The sequence below is a fragment of the Bombus affinis genome, chromosome 18 (genome assembly GCF_024516045.1).
Source record: "Bombus affinis isolate iyBomAffi1 chromosome 18, iyBomAffi1.2, whole genome shotgun sequence".
NCBI classification, from domain to species: domain Eukaryota; kingdom Metazoa; phylum Arthropoda; class Insecta; order Hymenoptera; family Apidae; genus Bombus; species Bombus affinis.
Window position 1 is genome coordinate 257,758 of NC_066361.1, and position 18,279 is coordinate 276,036.

The 18,279-nt window shown below is 41.6% G+C and overlaps 1 non-coding gene across 1 annotated transcript; it reads right to left on the reverse strand.

The window, feature by feature from the left end:
* Positions 1-4,257: 4,257 nt before the first annotated feature.
* Positions 4,258-4,329, reverse strand: Trnah-gug (transfer RNA histidin (anticodon GUG)). The gene has a single exon. It is a non-coding gene; the product is annotated as a tRNA-His (tRNA).
* Between the last annotated feature and the right edge of the window lie 13,950 nt (positions 4,330-18,279).

An 18,279-nucleotide genomic window follows, 5' to 3' on the forward strand; every position in this document is an offset into this window, starting at 1 on the left:
ACGTTGTTGCATATGTTATAGATTTACTCGTTAATTTGAAGGAGATGTAATTGTCCAGGCGCCGTTAATTCACTGGATATGTTGCCCTCAAACAGGATGTTTAAATTTTGGATTATATATTGTACTGATAGAAAGTATTTTATCGGTACAATCATGAGTTTTGATAAAATATAGCATAGTGTCGAGTCACTAGGAGAAAGGAGGTCGGTCGTAAAAAATGGCAATAATTACATAATAACTAAGGACGAGCCAAATATAACAGCATGACTTATCGGCTAGCGGGTGGTTGTGTTTATCAAAAACAAAAGAAATTTGAAAGGTTTGAAAGTTTATAGGACTTGTTGACAATCAATGTCACGCGGTCGATACAATGTTTGAGTAGGCTGTGTTTAGACACACAACATAATTTATAAAACAAACAATTCTTATATTTGATTTAAGAAATGATAGCTCGCTTGCGAGCAATATTTATTAGACTGTGGCTGATATTCAGTTGAGCATTTGAATTTAAGAATTAAATAACTAACGAATGAGTTTTTGATCTATAAAGCACAAATGGCACAGATGATAATAATGTAGCGAGCGTTCGTGCTTGGCAGGTGTATTATTTTGTTTTGTTAATCTAGTAGATGGGTATTATACTGCGATGACTTTAAATCTGTAGATTTAAATAATGGGATTGATTGGTATTATTATAGGGAGTGGATGATCACTATATTGCAACATGAGAGTTGTATAGTACGGATAGAGGTAATCGAGTGGAGATAATGGCTAATTATTGATAAACAGAATAAAATGCACTTGCACTAACACGTAAATTCAATCGAGGTTGTTAGTTAGAATTACGTTGCGGGCTAAGGTACATATTATATGACTGCACGTTTTTCTGGATAAAACACGCATGATGTTAGGACAATGGACGATACGAGCGAGCGTGATGTGGTTTACACTTGCACATCTTGCTCGACCACCTTGCGATTTTGGTACTTTATCACATTCGAGTTGCGAAAATAATAACGAAAAGTACTATGCCTGGCAGTCGGCACCACGTTACGTACGATATTAGATCTATCATGCGAGATACGGAATCTATTGCGCACGCGATGGTCCCGAATGACGTGCATGTTAATATAGTTCGCGTCTTCTTGACCAGACGTCGCCACCTTGGCTGCTGAACATGGTGTAGTCGGGTAGAAGCAAGCTCCCAATTTTGGGTGATTTATGTCGTATAAATTTAATATTTATATTTGTTAAATGTAATGGATTTGCGAACATGTGCCTGACGAGCCGAGTAAGAGTAAAATTAAAATTAATTTAAAAGTAAACAAAAATTTTAGAAATTACTTACTTCTAACGGAAGTATATGTGACAGAGGGACATACAAATGCGAACTTAGAGACTTTTATGTATCCACGCTCCTTCTGCCAACACAGTTGCAAAAGTTGCGGTTTATTTATAAAGTAATTGATGATTTATGGGGTATGACTAGCATTTTTTCTAAACTATGCTCTTTATTTAAACAAATATGGATAAGTTTATAACAGACGAAAGAATTGCCGCGCAGGGGGGTTTGGAACGCCCAGGCCCTTTCGGTGTAGGGTGGGGTAGGTGGGAAGGCCCGTGGAAGTTAATGTTTCCACTCAAACTTCCCCTTCACTGGTCGAGGTTTGCGAAAAGTACAGGGACTGAAGGTGCCTGTTGAACAGAAAATAAAAGAAAAACCGTGTCATCTCTCGAGGATGGGAATGTTGAAAGAATGATGAGGGCGAAGAGAGGACGTACCTCGTACGAGGGGGTTTGAAAGGAGTGGCAAATTGGCGAAGAGGACCGTAAAGATAGAGAAACATGCGACTCTAATGACAAATGGATTGTCCAGACGAGTAGGATGGAACGAAGGCGGGAGAAAGAGAGAGAGGAGTTGGAACGAGGAAAGGAGGCCACCTTCTAACGAAGGCCAGAGGGAAAGGTTGCCTAGAACTCGAAACATACCGGAGGCCCTCTTGATCAAATTCCGGGAGGGTGGGAAATGGCTCCAGAGATTAGGGACATCGACCCACTGGAAAGTACGAAGAACCTTAAACAGAGCATCGTTAGAAGGCTGATGATCAAGGATGCCAGCGAGGTCGAGGTTAAATCGTTAAGGACCTCATTATAGCCACAATGCTGGTCCTCCGTAAGGTAGTTAGATGCTATAGGTGCCATGAGATTGGGCACATGTCTGAGAAGTGCACGATCTGCCCTGGCAAGGAACGTTGTCGTAAATGTAGCGCAATGGATCATTCGATGGTAAACTGCAGTAACGCTCCTAGGTGTACGTTGTGTAGTTAGGGGTTGGGTCTATACACGTTATAGGGTCGTCAGCTTGCCCCACGTGTAGGAGACTGATTAAAAAAGGGACAGTCACAAGACAGGCACCCTGAATGTTCTGCAAATCAAGCCCAATAAGAGTAAGCCTGCGCAGGACCTGATGCACCAGTTTGCCTGGACGCACCGTGTCGACGTTGTATTCATCTCAGAACCTAATCGACAGTTCCCCTTCTGGCATATTGATGCGAAGGGGGATACCGACCATCCGGGCAACGAGATTTAATACTCCAGCGAAGATACGTTGGCTGAAGAGGAGGTATATGTCGGGATCAAGAAAGGGGAAGCGTACCGCGTGAGAGGCTACTGCTCGCCCAACGTCAGCCTGAACATCTTTGTCGAGTACGCGAAGAGACTCGACATATCTATTGGGGCAGCCGTGAGGAGATGCATGGAAGTTATCATCTCAGGAGACTTCAATAGAAAATCTAACGCATTGGGTGTCACCAAGACTGACAGAAAGAAAAGGATGTCTTTAGTTGTTCTGGATAGGAACCACCTTGTTCCTATTAGGGTATTAGGAGGAGTTCCGTAAAAATTACGAGCGTTAGTGGTAGACTCTTTAAGAAGTATAAAGACTTTGTAGTCCTTGAAAACTATAGCGTCTCGGATCACAGTTATGTGCTACATGAATTTAAAGGCTTGGTTATGCCTAGTAATAGGGGGCATTTTGGGTATTCGACGCAGGATATAATGCTGGAGATGTATTTTAACAACTTTGACGACAAGAAGGTTAAGTTATTGGGAGCTCGGACAGACGTGACGGAATATCAGGAGGATTCCCTGCAGAGAACCGCGTCGACGGGAGTCGTAAATTCCCGTTACGACTGTAATAATCGACACCACGTATAGTTCTATCCCCTTATTTCGGTTAGGATAATGTAAGTGCTTGTTGTAGTATAACACTGCGATTAATAGGGTTATAAAAATGTATATTTCCAACACTTGTTACACCAATGAGTTACACCGTTACGTATGATATAAAGGGCGTAGACGAGAGTCATAGATGGAGGCCCTTGTGTTCTAATAGAAGAAGCGACTGAACAGACCAGACTTCGACTCAACCGAGTGACTAGACTTTGACTTTGACTGTTCGTTGCTTATGAGAACCAGTAGAGTTGACCGTCCTGATGGCGTAGAAGCAGTAGAAGAAGTAGGAGCAGTCGGAGCAGTCGGAACAGTAGGAACCGTAAGAGCCGTAGGAAGTGTCGGAACTGTATGACCTGTGAGAGCCGGATGAACTCTGAAGTTCGTTCTGATGTGATTACGGAGGAAAGCTCGGTATGGGTGTGCCCTTTGAACGAAGAACGCGGATTCGTTGCTCATATTTTTAGTTAGGAAACTGAGGGCAATGATCCGCGATGCCGATTGGTTATGACCAATGTTGGGATTGAAGATAGGAGGAAGAAGCCTCCTACCAACGTGGTTCATGGGCGACATTGTTTATGGGAAAAACCAGCTTTTCCGTTAGACTACTATTTGGTTTTTCCCATTAGGTGACTACTTGCTATCTCCGTAATTTGTAAGAATGTACAATAGACCTAAGATCTGTCTTATGTACCAGCTATAAACCGAAAATACTTGCAGGATTAAAAAGTCTTTCCGGGAAAACAGATTGACTTAAATCATATGTGCGAACAATGACTTTAGAGATTAAAGTTTATGGTGGGTTCTTGGACTTATTGAGGGTTTCTCTAACGGTATTTGGACCTTAACGGTCAGACAATGAAGGACGTCGCGCGGACATTTTCACGAGACGTAACAAAGAGAATCCTGATTCAATCGCAAATTTTTATTTTTATTAATACTTAGCCCAGAAAACTTTTGAGAAAATTAAATAAACAAAAAAAAAAAAAAAATAAACCTCCACCGTGACAATGTACATTGGCACATTGCCGTGACCAGGATTCGAACCTGGGTTACTGCGGCCACAACGTAGTGTCCTGACCATTAGACGATCACGGCTATTGGAGTATTACGTGTAAACTTTCTGAGTAGTCGATGATAACTACCAACAATGACCAAGTTGACACATCAACCGTGAAGATCTTAGTACACTGAGACAATTGTGATTATTTTACTCATCTATAATTCAAACTGGCTGTAATTCAAATCATATGCATATATATATATATATATGTACATTTATGATTTATGAATTCTAGAGACGCGATAAGATTATTATGAAAGGAACGTAATATCGTTTTCGCGTTAGGACTAACAATTATTGTCGTCAAATATTTATGCGATCCCTTACTATCCGAACTTATTAACACATTTTTCATTAACCGGTATCATAATGCAATATTTGCAATTATTATTTTTGTATTAGAACTTGTACACAGCATTTTATAATTATAAATTCAAATCACAAATCTCTTACATATTTCTTTAAATTATTAAATTGGCAACTAAGTGATTGCGGGTGTTTTCATTAGGTGGTAATGACAAAATCCGCAATCACTTAGTTGTCAACCCAATATATTATTACCTGTATGAACAAACTAAAGAATAGTAGATAAATTGATAGAACATAATTTGGTTTCGCAATGTAAGCTTAGATCGTGAAGGGTGAAAAAAAAGTGTAACGACTGACTTTCTGTGAAGATGATGCTGCAGAGGAAAACCATGATGGGATGTGTCTAAGAATGCGAGATCATCGGATTCATCGAGGAAAGCCATCGTTCGGAAAGTGAAATGGATGTTGCTGCTAAGTGGTCAATTTCCATGTTGGTGGTTGAAGAAGGATGCTAGCTGCCTTTGAGAGAAAGTTACTAGCGCGAAGCGTCGTTCGTGAGAAAAGCAGATTTCCCGTATCTTTCCGTAGTAGGTGATAAATTTAGGGACTGATAGGACTATTTGTCCGTTTGAAGAACCTTAGCTAATTAAATCCTAAGATTTATAAGTGGGTGCTTAGGCTATCTGGAAATATACTGTGACAAAGTATCGACATCTGGCAATCATCTTATTCGAAGGATAGGGTCTGTGTGTGGCGAACCACGAGACAGAAACCGTCGGAATGTTTACTGTCGAGTACCACTACAACTATATCTTTTAAGGAGAGCTACGCAATTACTCCATACCTCAATCAAGGATCGATCATAAGGAGAGGAAAGTTTCCATCAGTCTTTTATTCTTGCGCTCATCTTGGAGAGTTTTCACATCGTCTTTATGTGCGGTATATACCTACTGTCATAGCAAACGTTACTTTGTGCTTCAAAATATATTCTACGTTTAACAAAGAGTTACCATTCTCATTAATATACCGGGTGTCTAATCACCACTGTTATTTGTCAAGCTCTGTAAAAACCATATTTACCAGCAAATATAACCTCTGTTGTACAAGAGTGATGGCTAGTCCGAATGAAGATTCGTTACACGCCCTTGAACCTAACGATAACCCGACATATATATTATATGGTTATATAGATATTGGATTAATAGAAATTGATATTAGATTGGGCTCAAACTAATAGAATGATTAAATTGAGATTTGTAAATAAATAAATAAATTGTAGAAATATATAAGGAATTAAAAGAGGAAAGAGTAGCGATACACAAATCATCAAAATATTTGCTGTAGTCTATTCACATTAAAGATTTAGTTGAGCAATAGGTATCATTGGTAGTAATATTAAAACAAGAATTAAAACTTACTTTAACAAGGTGAAGGTTTCAAGATGGCTATTGTCTATATTTGTAATAATCCGGTAAATACTATGACGATGGAGAGACTCATAAATAGAGCGGTCAAATACCTGTAGCGGCGCAGGAGTTAAAGGACGACGCGAATCGAGAGCGACTCATGTTGCTGTTTTGCCTCGGGGCATTGACACAGCCTTGACGCGTGAAAAGTAATGACAAATAAACTCCGGACAAAACAATGTCGTCGCTACATGCACCCGTCGAATGAAGATGAATTTGAATTTTCCGACTCTCCCTTGACCAGTACAAATAAATTGACGCACCCGAAAAGAGGACAGTATCTAAGAATATCTGCAGTATTTCGGAGTATCACGAGTATCTACCGAGTTACGCGACGAACATTTAGCGAGTATTTATCCGCGGTTTTATTTTGCGATTTATACTTTGTACTAGCGACTCAACGTATACAGGCTGTATATTAATGTATTATTTTAAATATATTCGACGGTTTCAACAACGAGCAATCTCGTCATTATGCCTTACGTACAAACCATCCTCTACGTATAAACCTCTACGTAACGATATATTTAAAAGGTGTTACAGGGGTTTTGAGGATTAGATAAAGCAAATAATAGTAAGGTACCACATGCAACTTAAAGCTTGGAGTCATGTTAAACATAAATTATTGTCAATAACAGCAGCCAACTATTCCATATATAAACATATAATGTAATATATTAAAGGAGGAAAATACAAAATGTGGTAGTATACACACCACAGATACTTTAATACAGCACCAAAGGTTAAATCGTTCTATTAGCACATGATAAATAAGAGTAAATATCTAGCTGCTAAAGGTATATTAGTAGGAAATATTAATAAAGATAGCGATAAGTAGAATATGGATATAATAATGGGCATCGAATGTAAGAATATCGAGTTATAATGGTATGCGTTATGAAGGTGACATTGTATACTGATTATAAATCCAATAAGCATAGTGTTCAATAGACATTGTAATTGAACAATAGAAAATTTGTATATGGTGTATGACTCGATGTAACTAAATGAACTAATTGAGATTAAAAACCAAACGTAACATGTTTTAATTGAATTATTGTAATAACAGTGATATGGGTATGGCTGGAACAAATTGAATATGAATTCATTTGAGTAATTAAATAGTTCATCATAGTGATATTTGCACAAGACATAACTTACGGAACAATCACAAAGGCGTAGTGGATGGATAGCTGCTATCGTTGTTACGCCGCGCAACACATCTGCACTCCATCCCGCGCGGCTTGAGAGCCAACGGTCTACGCGCCGTTCTTCGAACCCTCCATAGGCCTAAGGACCCACCATAAAGTTGAAATCCTAACTGCATTGTTCGCACACATGGTTTAAGTCAATCTGTTTGCCAGAAAGGACTTTCTAATTCCAGAAGTGTTTTCAGCTGGTTTTTTAGAAGGGTCCTTGGGTTTATTACGTGCTCTTAAGAATTGCGGAGAAAGCAGGTAGTGGCCTAACGAAAAAAGCGGAGATCTACCTAACGGAAAATCCGAGTCTCCCCATAAACAATGTCGCCTAGGACCCAAGTTCGTAGGAGGCTTCTTCCTCCAATCTTCCTTCCCAACATTGGTCATAACCAATCAGCATCGCGGATCATTGCCCTCACTTTCTTAACTGAAAATGTAAGCAACGAATCCGCGTTCTTCGTTCAAAGGGCACACCCATACCGAGCTTTCCTCCGTACTCACATCAGAATAAACTTTAGAGTTTGATCGTCTCTCACGGTGCCTAGAGTTCCTGCATTTCCTACAACTCTCACCGTTCCAACCTCTTTAAGAGTTAGATCGTCTCTCACGGTGCCTAGAGTTCCTGCAATCCCTATAACTCTCACCGTTCCTGCATCTCTAAGTGTCACGTCTTCTCTCACGGTGCTTAGAGTTCCTATAATCCGTATAGCTCTCACCGTTCCTGTATCTCTCAGAGTTCCTTCATCATTTCTCACGGTACCTAGAGTTCCTGTATTCCCTATAGCTCTCACCGTTCCTATATCTCTCAGAGTTTCCTACAACTCTCCAGGTGCCTACACGGCCTAGAGTCTCCTAAAGCTCTCACATTATCCAGAACTCCGACAGTTCCTATAACTCTCAAGGGCCTAGAGCTCCTAAAGATCATTCTCTCACCTAAGACTAATCCTTCTCTTCGTTATCTGTATCTTAATCAACGGCGTTACTACTTTGTGTGATTGTATAAAGAGTTGGAAATATACATTATTATAACTCTGTGACTCCCAGTGTTATACCGCATCAACCACCCCGATTATCCTAACCGAAATACGGGAATCGAACTATTCGTGGTGTCGATTATTCTAATCGTAACGGGAATTTACGACTCCCGTTGACGCGTATTCTAACGACCGCGTCTCCCCGCGATAGCTCGAAAATACAATCGTATTGCGATAATCTCCAAATTGGTTTAAAAAATGTATATTGACCTCTCGAGTAATGGAATTATATTGATTAATAATTATATGAATATTTAATGTTCAATATAGTAGATTTTATAATTTGCCTTGAAGAAATGTGGAAGAATAAATAAACAGAGATATTGGATGGAGTATAATAAACAGAGCTGAAATGAAGCTAAAGTACAACAAACAAATGAGACAAATATTATGTAATAAATAGAGGACGCACACAAAAGATATTAAATTAAGTAAGAATAATAAGAATACAAGGTAATAACTAACTTTGGCGTACTATTTAATGACTCGAAAGGGAAACATTTAATATGTTAAGCGAAGAAGTTAACCTAGATAGGTTAGTTTTCATATGTTACGTCGGGCGACACCCTACCTAGACCAGACCACATACGGCGGACAAGATGGCAACCAGATGTCGGCACATCTTCACTGCGTATCCTCAATAGTCTTAAGAACCTATCATAAATTTCAGGAAATTTCCAGCTAAAGTCCTTTGGTCCGAACAAACATCTCTTTACTGAATCGTTTCTAGATCTTATTGTTTACCACGCACAGACGCGGGAAAGTTAATTTTTCTCACGTATGACACTTCAAACTAGCAACTTTCTGTCGAGGGCGGCTAGGACCCTTACTATTACTCCAACCTTCTTTTATCCAATCAGAAGCAATGTCTACTGCCCTCACTTTCCTAACTAAAATTGTCATCAACAAATCCTATGGTCCCTTGCGTTAGACACACACATCACTAGCTTTCCTCCGACACAGCATCGTCACTTTACGTTACTTATTCTTCATCGCTAAAATAGTCAACATGTCATTACCGGATTTCTACCATTAAATCAATCACTTACTTAACTTATACATAGGCATCAGTGTAATTATCTTCTTTCGAAGTTGATGGAATAAACATTAATTTATACCTCCTAATTCAGTGTAAGCTCAATTTGTACCACCCCTATTACCGTAACTGAAATCAGGGGATAGATCAGTTCGTGGCGTCGATTATCTAAACGTAATGGGTACTTACGACTCCCGATTACGTGCTTTCTCGCGATCGCGTCTCTCCGCGAATGATCGAATAAACACATATATTCAAGTTAATAGCATCAGCTAACACGCCATAAATATAAATGGTACGTAAAGGTAAGAAAATGCGAAGTGGAAACTAAAATTGAAATATTTACTTCAGGAAAAATAAATAAATGATAGATATTATTCAATAGATTGGTTTAATAATATATTTTGTTATATTCGATCCAGTTATAACACGTCATGAGGCGTATGATATTACAAAATGGCCAATTTTTGACAATTTACTGTTGGCTAATTTAATGAGAACACCATTGGTCGATATTTAGTAATGAAGGATATAATATGATTTTCTTAGGATGGAAAGTTAAAATTAGTTAACGTATACTTGGATATAAGAATATGATTTGAAACTGGTTAAATAACTAAATAAAAGTTAAAATGACCAGGTCGGGGGTGTAATACTCATAAATATATGGTTGATGCTGTAGGAAAATTGGTTAAACGAATCAGGATGATGGTCCATTAATTGATGTGACAGCTTCAAGAAAGATTACTGAAAGTAATAATGTAGAAAACCATTTACAGCTTGGAGAATATCTCTGTGACATCAGAATGATTACGTATAAATAATAAATGACACCGTTTTCAGTAAATGGTACTCACATTACTCCATTGGGATAATATGAAGAATGGGTGATACATAGGACAATCTTTCCCAGTGATTACAAGCGTCATACTAGTTTATATATATGATTAATGTTATTTTATTTTACATATTATGTTATATATACCGTTACCCAGTTTATTTTATTTATTTGACTTGGTTATGTTTCTTTTATTCATTTACATCTTTGAGCTCATAGGGTAGATTAAATGTTTTAAAGGATAATCCTGATATATTGCTATAGTAGCAATAAATAATATTAATAAATCGCTATATTAGTAAATAGTAAAGCGATTTCTGTTACTAACTGATGAGTAAACTAGAATTAATAAGTAATATTATTAAGTAAATTTGAACAAAATGTCTATTTGAGATATTTGAAGATATTTATGGATGCCTTCATATAGTTATTATGTCCATTACAGTCAGTAACATAGGATAGAGAATAAAGATAAGAGGTGTATAATTAGTCCAACTAAAATGGAGGAACGAACAACATTTACATGATACTGGAAGAAGAAATTGTATAACTTAAATTATAATATCATCTTAGGAGAACAATAGAAGGTAGAATATGTAAGGAATGAAAATGAACAACACACGTAAAAGCGTTTTAACTCATAGAATTGAATATTAGGATATCATCGGGTTACGTAAGATAAATAAAAATGGAATAAAATGGATATAGAAGGACGGAACGGATATAAGGTTTTGAGGAATAAACGGTTGTTCAGTTAACTTCATGTAGGAGTGGACTTTGGAAGCCATATCGACACAGGCAAAATTTACAGACTTCAAATATCAACGACGATTTTGACGGGGACCTTGGCTAAATGGAAATGGAAAAATGATACTATGACAACGTGGGCAGGTTATCGGGAAACGAAAATGGAATGATGAATTATGTGAAACCAGAGTATTGAATATGGACTAAACTATAATTAATATTAACAAAATGGATAAATCTAATGAGGTTAAAAAATTTACGGCGCAGGGGTCTCGGAGTCTCAAGCCCCGTCGGTGTTGCGAGTGGTACCTCCCCAGACTCGCACCGACGGTTATCATGCAACTGGGAGAGGAACGACGGGGGAAGGTTGGTCCCAGGAACATTGCCGCTCGACAAAAGTGACGAGGGATCATTTATATGGAAAATGTGACGCGGATACCGATAACTCTCATAGTAGAGGAGGACACGTCAGAAAATATTAGGATATGGGTGATTGGACTAGAAAGGGAAAACAAACTGGAGGAAATTTCTATAATACAATAAGACAATAAGAAGCTCTTGACCTGGTAACCGGTGCCTCCGCATCTGTAGTATTGCTGCCCCCAATCAACCGTAGAGTCACAGGTCGCTCACACGTGTCTCAGCTCGACGCATTTGTAGCATTGTAGGGACCTCTTCAGGATAGTTTCGACCCTTGTCATTGACCAGTCCACAGCAACTCTCCCTGCCCGGATTAGTTTTCGCGCTGCTGAAGTCGAACACCTTACCCAGGCTGAACCAAGGCCATCTCTGGAGGTCCTGGTGTCTCCTACTAGAACTTCAGCTGACTCGCATCTTCCGACTCCAGCCAGGGTGTCCCGTAGCTTCTCCTTGCCGACCGAGATGTCAATCCCTGTCATCGTAAGCTCTGCCGTTTCTATCGGAGCCGCGGCTTTTACCGTGGCCGGGTCCAAGGATTGTGTCAGCCTTGCTGCAAGTGCGGGTGCTATGTCTTTCTCTTTATCCCCGGAAACTTCCAGAATGATGGCCATTCGAATGGAGCCATCGCCTCCTTGATTGATACTCGTTTAGTGCCGACTTCGGCTAACGGGACGTTCTGCCTAGCCGTCGCCAGCATTTCGGCGTACGATGTCTTCGTCTCCTCGCTCAGCGTTAGGTCCACCGCAGATGAGCTTGGAAGGCGAGGGAACGCCACCTACTCGTCCGCCTGCTGTGGCCCTCCTTTTGATGGCATTCCCGAGGTTTCCGGCGCCTTGGTAGCACCTGGTATCTTCATACCCTTCTTCGTCTTCCTAGGCTCGACTACCTTCCATTCACCACCCTCTTGCCTCGTCGGGGGCGATATTGTTTGGGTGGTTTTACTAGCAACCGTGGTTGCCCTCCTCTACCGTGTTTCTGCACTATGTCGCCAGTCCCGTTGGTGTTCTTATAGGGCCCTCATTAGCGAAGGCCCGAGCTTTTCAAATGTCCTCTCGGGAGCTGAGAGATGCTCCTCCTCCCCCCATCATGATTTTTAGGGTGTCCCAGCTCTAAAGTGGAGGCGTGACAGCGTGCACTTTCCTGACGGACGCACGCGCCCTTTCCGGACTTCAATCTCCTTCTTCAGTACCTCCACACGCATCTCCGCCATCCTGGCTGCTCCAATGCTGTAGGCGGATCACATCCTCTTTGTCAGCTCCATCGTGCCCGCGGCAATGGTGCTTGCCGCCTCCTTTAGGTTCTGAATGCAGGTGTTTTTCAGGTTCGACGATGTTGTCGACACCTTCATCATTTCCTTTACTCGCCAAATTAGTTCAGCTCCTATGTCCGCTGTGGAGGATTTTCTCATCTTCAAAGCCAGTTACATAGGTATGTCTGGAGCTGTGGTTGTTAGCTTCCTTCTTCCTCCCCTGGACGTCGCTGATGAGGACGAGGACTCATAGGCCATCGGCTCTTCGACGTCCGAACTCGCACCTCCCTGCGAGATTCCTGCCGCTGTGTTTCCGGTGTCTGATTCGGCGCTTGGTGCCATGACCAGGTCCAGGCCTGAACCCTCTGGTCTCTACATCCCGTCTGCAATCCTCTTGGATTTCCTGGTCACCTTTGACGCAGGCTCCATTCCTTTCTCCATTTCCACCCTTTTGCTAGTATTATCCTCGTCAGACGCAGGAACCCGTCCGGTGGCCATCAACAACTAGGGTAGTTTCCGAGGTATCTCATGCGGCTTCTCTGCTTACGCGCTTCCTAATATGTCCTCCTACTACTTCGACGACAGGGTTAAATTTTCTATTCTTTCCTGTCCCATGCAGTCCATTCTTTGCCATTTGTCATGCGCACTTTCGCACACGTACACTGGTACAACACTCTGGTTCACTTCTTTTGTCGTCTTTCCTTGTTTTCTATATAATTTCGGTCTCAGAGTATGGAGCAACGTGAACGCGTCTTCTTTGCATGCCGCCATCTTCGAAACTCCTCCAGACTTTACACAGTGCTGGGAGCACTTTAATCGGCCGCAATGATGATGTCATTGTTGGGTCCCTACCCGATTTGGGAATGAGGACCACTCTCATCCTCTTCCATTTTGCCGTACGAAAACCTGAGGGGCGTGCGCTCATGCGGGGATTTCCTCCTCCTGCCGGGCAGGTGGAGTGAGACGTTCGACGGGCAGCTGGACAAGGGGTGTGGGAAGGGTGGCGCTACGACCTGCTCGACGAAGATCAGGTCTGTGGTCTCCGGGCCGTTAGATCGGTTATCCCAAATTGGGAGTTTTGGAGGAACCACGGAGTGCTTCCGCTATCCGTCCAGATGACGCAGATGCTCGTAGAGGAATATTTGTACAAGTTTGGAAGAGAGGTGACGAACACTTTTCATCTCTGCGAGGACATACCCCAACACACGCTGGAGTTTTGTCCAGCGTGGGTGCCACCCCTTGTATTCTACGAGTGGCAATTGGCGAAAGATCAAACCTCTCGTCCGTTGTGAATGCGGTGGTGAGGGTACTACAATAGTTCATCGCAATCCGCTCCTATCGCGAAGGAGTAATTTTCGTAAAGGAGCGAACAGAGCTGGAGAGAGTGAGAACATCACACCGTTGTAGGATTCCTCGCCGAAGTGCGGCCTTGCGTCGCCCTAGGTGGTCATAGGGGCTGACACGCAAAAGAGGAACTGGAATCTCTTCAGACTTACATGACGGCGCAGGGGACAGCGGTGAGAGGGCTGGTCCCTCCTAATGCCCTGACTAACATAGGAACTACTCTCTCAAATGGGAGAAGACGCAGGAGTGCGCCGGCAGTAGTTCGAAAGATGTCCCGGGGCACCCGTGTTGATCGTTAGGCGGACCACCGTGGGTCTTATTCGGTAAAGTCCGACACAACCCCGTCCCTTCCAAGAAGAGCGAGAGGGGTGTGCATGGCAATTTCCACACGTATAAAAAAAAGCATTGAGTTAAGTCTGGGAACACACGTTTAAGGGTCTGATCCAGGAAAGCCTAGGGCTGGATCCATTTCATGACGACCAATATGTGTTCAAAAGGAGGCGGGACACTGTCGACGCCTTATGCCATGTGGTTGATCTTACCGACTGGGTCAAAATAAATGGTAAAATACCTGTCTCGTTAGTAGTTGGTGTGAAGAACGCGTTTAGTACTCTCAGTTAGAGCGCGATCCTGCGGAAAGCGGATGATAGAGGAATACTCAAACTGTTGACGTTCCTATAAAATTAATTCGAGCACAGACGGATGATAGTCAGAACGACGGGTGGAACAGTTAGGAGGACTGTGAACGCAGGTGTCCCTTAGGGATCAGTACTAGGGCAGCTGCTCGGGAACCCAGTGTACGATGGTGTATTAAAGGAGTTAAAGGTGATTCCAATTCTAAATGCAGTGGCTTCTGCCGACGACCTAGCGGGCATACTTGTCGTAGCTAAACAGGAAGAGGCGACCATGAATTAATCCGACGCGATGGGCCTGATTACACGGTGGTGTGCCCATTATGTATTAAGGATTGCTCCTGAGAGAGCCGAGGCGATATCCTTGACGGACAAAAAGGGATCCCTAAGATAATCGTAATGCGTGTCGAGAGATATCTCCTGATGGCGAGACCCGAAGTGAGATACCTTCGCTTCCAGCCGGATTGACATTGAAGATTCGGTGCTCACTTGAAAATGGTGGGCGGGAAGGCCTACGCCCTTCTGGAGGCATCTAGATCTTAGATCTCCAAATTCAACGGGCTCAACGGCTCTGTTATATGCGGCGCCTGTCTGGCCCAAGGTAGTAGTGGTGGACCTGAATAACAAGGAAGGTATGGGGAGCACTCTGGATCTCCACGTAAGGGCGATCATCAACTGAAATGATAATTAGGGTCTGCAGAGAGCAACAGAGAAGACAGAAATTTTATCATTGACGAGGATGAGGGTTCCTAAGATTTTTAATGTAACTCTTGCAGGAAAGACACTGGCCATACGCGAAAGGCGTGGTATTAGACACCAGGACGAACTTTTATGAACACGTAGAGGCAGTTTGTGCTAGAGTGGATGCTACTATAGTGGCCATCAGCAGCTGTTACCGAATGTAAATGGCCCTTATAATGCCTGCAGGAAGCTGTCCTACCAGGTATGGGTGTTGGACATGCTAAACACCTCCCCATTGTGGGTGGATGCGCTGTGAAAGACAAAGGTTGTGGAAGAACTTTGTAGGGCACAGAGAAGTGCTCTGATAAATAATTCGATGGCCTACAGGACAGTCTCGCACGAAGCGCTGTGCGTGCTGACGGGGACCATGTCCATTCATATTAGGGCGCGGTGGCGTGGTAAAGTATTTGAGGTTAAGAAATTAGTCTGGGCAGACCTCGAGGATCCGGAGGATTCGATCAGATCAAGCTGCACGAGGAGGAAGCTGTGGAGGCATGCAGAATGGAATGGTCCAATTATAATACCAATAACTAGACGAGGAGACTGATCGATGATGCAGCCAACTTTCGGAAGAGGAAGAGAAGTATCGACCACTTTACCATGCAGATGTTGACTGGACATGGGGTCTTTCACAATTACAGGGTCAGGATTAACAAACAAATTGACAATAAGTGGTGTGATTGTGATGCGAGCCAAGATGACGCCGAACATGTGTTATTAAGGTGTCCTAGATGGGCAGTTCAGCGCACCACGCTTAAGAACATGTCGGGGGATACCTTCACTGCGCATAATATAATCGCACTAGTCTCGGCCAACGACCATATCTGAAGACAGTTCCGGGAATTTTGTGGGATGGTAATGAAGTCCATGCAAGCACAGGAAATCACAAATAATCGGTTTAGGAGAAGAGCGAATGTGACTGCAAGGAGCAACCATCGAAGAGAGTGATGTGAGTTAAATATACATGTAGTATCTTAATGGGTCTTAGAGGAAAGGACAAGTAATGATGTTTTGATTTAATAAATAATATTCGAAGCAACGAAATGATTACAATGCTGTCGTACGTCTTATTTTCATACGCGGCTTTCGACTTCCCGATTCACACTCTCCGGCTTCTACACTCGCTCGCTCTCGCTTCTCAACTCACACTCTGCACACCTTTTGCATCCGTCCTCTTCGGCTTCTCAACTAACTCTGCCTTTAGCGTCTCTTTGTCTTTTCCCGTTGTTCGAGACACGTGTCCCGAAACGCCCGTGGCCAGGGTCACGCAGGTCCTTTCCACGAAACTATCCACTTAAAAAGAAGACCGACGACACATTGATGTACCCGACGATGCCGCGGCTCTCGCGGCATTGTTTATGGTTCGGCCGATATCTTAGGCCTTTTGTCCACGATACTACATACAAGGAGTTAATGCATCGCCGAGGTAATGTTTATTTAGTGGTGCCGGCGAGACTCACCACTCGACGAAGAATTGGGAAGAGGAGGGGTTTTCTGTAGGTATGGCGCTACCATCTGCCGAGTCCCACATAACCCGTTGACGCGGAACACTGGGTATACGCAATGCAATTTCCCCTCCTCGCGCTAAGAAAAGGTTAGATTAGGTTGAGTTAGGTTCACTTAGACGTAAGACGTCGTTATATGCGGACGTGTTTGCTACGAGCTCCCGTTCGTGAGCACAGGTTAGTTGAAATAGTTGATTGCTAGGTCTAGACCTAACATAACGTGGATGGAATTAACCTTAATGTCTTTGAGTTGTATCTATGTTTAACTAGCGAGGTAGTGCTGTATAGTTCCCTTTCATGGTGGAAAAATGGCGGTAAAGATCAGTGTCTAAGGGAATGGATAGGATTCCGTCAAAGAGCCAGGGGATCATGAGTACGTACAGTCACCTTTGTTTGCTGTCATTGAGTGAGTAAGCGATTAGTGGATTTTAATCTAAGTTAAAGCGAGCCAAGTTATTATTTGGTTAATCTACTCTCTAAGTTAATGAAAAGAAAATTAGGATTTTACTAAATAGGAACTGAAGTAAAGAGCAATTAAAGTTCACGATTATAACAAAGGAATAACTACGAGTCTCCTGATAAGGTGAACGTAGGTCATAGGCTGAAAGATAGGGTATATAATAGAGTCATTGGTTAATTAAACGAATATTTATTTAATATCAAAATTAATTTTGTGTGCAGTGTGAATTTTCTTGTGTTAAGTGCCGAAGTTGAGAGTTTAAGTGATCGTTGTTCATTGTTAATTTAGGTTTAAGTGGGCTATGATCATGTAGAATGCGAGGACGATAGCATTGGGTGCAATTGGTGGACCGGGCCTAAATAAAAAAAATAAAATAATATAAAATAAATATAGAATATTTAATAAAGATAATAAATTGATAGGTATTTTAGTACTATAACTAGTACTATAAACAACAATGGAAATATTTATGTTTGACCAACAAAGGCATATAAATATCTAATGTCAAGCCTGAAAGTATATAAGAAATATTTTATAGATATGGTTTTCAATAAAATTCAATTTTATAAAAATATTAGCGTTGTTTTGGTTGAATTATACAGGGTGGTTGGTAACTGGAGGTACAAGCGGAATGGGGGTGGTTCTACGCGAAAAAGAAATCGCAAGTATAGAATAAAAATTTTTCGTTTGAGGCTTTGTTTTCGAGAAAATCGAATTTGAATTTTGAAAGAAAAAATTATTCTAGCCTTTTATAATTTAAAAAATCGAATACGTTATAAGGTGTTCATAGAAATTTGATTAGAAGAGCAGAAGTATGTGTTCGACAGAATGGGCAACATTTTCAGCAATTTATGGTATAATAAACTTTCTGATTACTTCATATTATTTCATTATGTATTCCTCATTTTCCGTTACGATAAAAACAAACTTAAGCTGTGATAATATCCATCGAGATAACGATCTACAGTGAGATCCGTTATAACGAGACGCGATAAAGTGCACGCG